The following is a 5,320-nucleotide window of genomic DNA, read 5'->3' as shown; positions in this document are numbered from 1 at the left end:
AGCATCCATACCAAGAAAGTAACTTTCCAATTTATCTTTCCAATATTCAAAGTTTTCACCATCGAATATTGGTGGTCTAGTGTAACCATTGTTACCATTACCATTGTATTGCTCAGCTGAGCCAGATGTAGATGTAGATGAAGGTGGTGGAGTCTCAACCATCTTGACTTAATGTTTTTCTCTTCCTGAATCTTTTCTAAACACGGTTAAATGCTTGCACCTTAGAACCGGCGCTCTGATGCCTGATGAAGGATAGAAAAACACTTAGAAAGGGGGGGGGGGTTTGAATAAGTGTAGTTTCAAAAACTCGTAAGATAAAAATAATTTGCACAAGTATTTTTATCCTGGTTCGTTGTTAACTAAACTACTCCAGTCCACCCTATACAAGGTGATTTACCTCAACTGGGGATTTAATCCACTAATCACACGAGATTACAATGGTTTTCCACTTAGACAACTTCTAAGTCTTCTAGAGTCTTCTGATCACAACTTGATCACTCTAGGAACAACTGCTTAGAGACCTTCTAAGACTTCTCTAGAGTATACTGATCACAACCCGATCACTCTAGTCCTTTACAATTTAATGTAAACAAATTCTAAGAGTATTACAATTGCTTCTTAAAAGCGATAATCACAAACTGTGATATTTCTCTTACAGATTTAAGCTTAGACTCACTAAAGTATTACAACAGTAATGTAGTGAGCTTTGATGAAGATGAAGTTTCTGAGCTTTTAGTTGAACAGCGTTTCAACAAGTTAATATTCACAGAAATTGTCAAGAATTGGTAACCTTGCTTCTCATCAGAACTTCATTTATATAGGTGTTTGAGAAGATGACCGTTGGGAGCATTTAATGCTTTGCGTATTCCGTACAGCATTGCATTTAATGTTTCACTGTTTTGTCAACTACCTCGAGCCTTGCTTTTGCTGTGACTACTGACATTGCCTTTAATAGCTTCTAACGTTCCTTTTGCCAGTCAGCGTAGCCTGCCATCTAGTACTTGATTCTGATTTGTTCTTTGTAAATACTACGTTGAATATTATCAGAGTACAAACAGCTTGGTGCAGAGCATCTTCTGATCTTATGATCTTGATATGCTTCTGAGCGTGATTCCATGACTTCAATGCTTCTGCTTCTGAACTCAAGTTCTTCTGATGCTTCTAATAGACCATGTTCTGATTCTGCTTGACCATCTTCTGATGTCTTGCCAGACCATGTGCTGAAGTTGCATACTGAACCTTCTGAGTCAAAGCTTCTTAGCGCTGATTTGTGCATACTCTTTATATATTTCCTGAAAAGGAAAATGCATAGGATTAGAGTACCACATTATCTTGAGAAAAATTCATATACATTGTTATCATCAAAACTAAGATTATTGATCAGAATAATTCTTGTTCTAACAAGGGGGACTCGCCTTGGTTATCCAAGTGCCTACGTATCTCCTTAGGGAGAATCAGAGTCAACGCAGTTCGGGCACAGGGTTGTACGGCTTTGAATTAGTATGAAGTTGTTTGAAGGCTTTTTGAATGGTCTTGTCGTAATTTTTGAAATGCGAAGTTCGAAGGTATTTTGAATTACCTTATCGTAGTTTTGAACATCGCAGTGTTGAAGAGATGAAAATCCATAGTGTCGTGGTTTAGTGTGTTTTGAATGTTTGGGCGTACAACCCTTATTTAATATGTCACCGTTAGTTGCGATGATCAATAGGTTTGATCGTTATAGTTAACGGATTAAATAATGTATTGTTGGTTGCTCTGATCGATAGGTTCGATCGTCACGGGCAGCAATAGATTTAATAATGTTTTGTGATTTAAATTATGGGTTTTATCATTGCCTCTTGTAACCAATAGATTTGGTTATTACATGACAATGGATTCAATTATTTACGTTTTATTATTTTATCTCTCGTCATTTCGACTAATAGATTTAGTCGGGTTGAGGAGAGAATTAATTAAGGGTTGATATTTTGCCCAATGGGCAGTGGGATCGGGCAAACCTAATATGTATGACCTTTCAAGGGTTTTTGTGATTTTTAAAATTTAAATAATTAAGTCAAACAATCGGGGAAGATAATCGGGAAAATAATCCTAGGGATCATAGCCCTAATCTTAATTACAATCCTAATCTTAATTATATTAATTGATTAAACTAAATATATTAATTAATATATATAATCTAAACAAAATAATAAAATAGAAAATTATATATAAAAAAACCTGGGGGTAATCATGTGCATTGGGATCTTGAAGTCCATGGTGGAGCCTCAACTTTATGTGCGTTGGATTGAATCTTGATGTGATCCGAAGGTTATGATACAGGGGCGTATGGTGAACGCGCGCATGATGAGCACGTGGAATCTGCAAATGGAAGGAAACAAATAAATTGGCAAAATTAATGCAAGGCTCTGGGATTGAACCCAGGCCTTCTTAGCCCCCACTACACGCGCTTTTCCACTACGCCACAGTTGATTTGCTGTCAACTGGTTACACTTAAATAATAATATACAAAAAAAAATATGCATCAGAATTTAAAACCCAGTCTCCCGCTCGGCTTCGTCTCCTTCGTGGAGCTTTTCTTTTTCTTCTGGGTTTTAGCTACGGAACAACCACCCCTTTGCTACGAACACAACCGTGGCTACTGACCTATAAATCTCAAATCCACCATACGAACCCAATAAATCTAAAGAAAGAACCCAGATTAGTTAAATGTCATCCCCTGATCGTAAAAAACACCATTAATTTGAATTAATTTGATCTCTAATTGTGAAGCCCCAATTTGAGGGATACGAAACCCTAACAATGGCACCGGTCCAAACCTGCACTCAATATACAATTAAACTGCCCAGAAAGTGTCAACACATCATTGAAAACATGGATATATAATTAAAATCAATTTATAATTCCTGAAAGGGCGTAACCGAAACTGGAAAAATCAAGAGAAACCGTGGCCTTATGGGACGTGATTCCGGATGTTGTACGGCCTTGTGATGATCCAAACGGCTTCAGCAATCCTTAAGGAACATGTTTGAATCCTTTAAATGCTTTGAATTTCCCCTATCTCCAAAACCGAATTGCCTTTGTTCTTGATTTTTTTTTACTTTTATGAGAGGTCCTCAAGGCTGCCGCCTCCCCCCTTAAACCTTGTGAACACTTTCTGTTCTTATAGTACGAGGTGTTAGGTCATCAGAACTTAACTGAATCTTTTAAAATCCATGATTAGCATATTGATTGAGATCACCATGAAAACCTTCCAAAATTAGCTCTAATTCCCCTCTTCATGATTTTACACGATCTGCTAGTTATCTCTAGGTCATCTTGGGCTTTCAATATGATAGCAATCCAAGCCTTTAAGCCATGCACCATTCTTTTGTATTTTTATTTTTATTTTTATTTATTTATTTAAGATCTAATTGAATAGAAATTCAAATAAAAATAAAAGTCATAAAATATGAAAATAGGTTTAGAAATTTTATTCATGTTATGGATGTGTTGAATCATTTAAACTAATTGAAAAATCAAATCTTAGATTTAAAAGAAATTATTTCAATTTTATATGATTTATCCATATTTACATGAATTAAAATTCAAATAAATAAAAATAAATATTATAAAAATAAAATAATTATTTTAAGAGTCATCATAAAGCCCATTAAACAAGTTTGAAATCCATATCCTAGACCCATTTAGTCACAAACTCAAAATTCATCACTTTGGTTTTTATGAGTTTCTTGAATTTTAACCAACTTTCTCTGACCATATCTCTCTTGTTTTTAATCGTATGAAAGTGATCTTGACCACTTTGGAAATCTTAAAGTGTCCTCTGAATGATGCTTTTGGTTTCACCTCAATTCGATCTTCCATGTTCATGTATGCTTTATTTGAAAAAGGTGACTTCTAATTGACTTTCAAAAGGACCTGTAATGTTTTTGTCCATATCTCCCAAATGGTGCATTTCTTGATTTTGAGCCCAACATCAAAGTTGTAGAGAATGAAATTTCCTTGAGAATAGGCTTCGGTTGGACGATTTCTGACAAACCATGTGAGAGTTATGACCAGTCAAAGTTGGGTTGACTTTTCAGTTAAGAAAAACTCTAATTTGAACCTTTGATTAGGAGAGAGTGACTTGAGTTTAACCATTGAGCCTGGAACCCTTGAAGATTAAATAAGACGGGAAAATTTTGGGGTATGACAATTGCCTATGGGACCAGAATAGCGGATTTTGTAATAGGGGGACCAATTATTTAAAATGTCCAAACTAAGGGGGCCAAAAGTGCATTTAAGCCTAATTTATTTTAATTTCAAATTAAATAGTTATGTATTAGATATCTTTTATGTTATTTTACATTTATAAGTTACTCGAACCGCTAATTTTACCAAACATTTCAATTAGCTTACTAGTTATCAGTCTCAACCATCAGTCATAAGCTATAAGCTATCAGTCATCAGCTATAAGCTATCAACTAACTTATCAGTCAACTGCTATTTTTACCAAACAGAGCCTTTAACATGTAATGCAATATAAAATTCTATATATATATATATATATATATATATATATATATATATATATATATATATATATATATATATATATATATATATATATATAATAGTCTTCGTAATCGTAGTGGTATTCTCACACGGGGCTTTGAACATCGCAAAATGTTAAAGGCTCTAGAAATTTATAGATATAAATTTCTAGGGACCTATCCCCACGCTAAATGATGTCTCCAATTTGCTAGTGGTGTACCCCTTCGCTAAATTTTGTCCCTAATTTCAAGCATGCAACATGCAGACGTAGGCTCTGGCTAGTGGGCAGATAGTGGTTCAGAGAGCGTCAGATATTTTGCTTGGGGATAAGCCCCTCGCAAAAATCAATAGTTTTCAATTTGCTAGGAGTTAAGCCAATGACAAAATGTAAATCTAAATTAAAAAAATATAATAAATATAATTTAATTTAAACGTAAATAATATAATAATTTATAATTTAATTAAAATTTAATTAAAATGTAATTAAAATGTAATTAATACAATAATTTATAATAATTAATATTCAAACATAATAAAAATTAAAATAAAACTCCATACAAAATTACAATAACGTAAAAATAAAGTTCAAAATAGTTGTTAACACATACATTCTTCCATACAAATTAAAATAAAACTTAAATATTCAAACTTATTTATTTTCTTGATCTTCTTATTTCTCTTCAACAACTCCTCCATATCTATTATTAGTTCCTCCAAATCCACCACCGATATTTTGTGAAGCAAAAAATTTATCAAATCTTTGTGCCTGGTCGTTTGCAATATGCATTGC

Source organism: Vicia villosa, unplaced genomic scaffold (genome assembly GCF_029867415.1).
Source record: "Vicia villosa cultivar HV-30 ecotype Madison, WI unplaced genomic scaffold, Vvil1.0 ctg.000637F_1_1, whole genome shotgun sequence".
Lineage (NCBI taxonomy): Eukaryota > Viridiplantae > Streptophyta > Magnoliopsida > Fabales > Fabaceae > Vicia > Vicia villosa.
Note: the sequence above shows the minus strand (reverse complement) of the source record.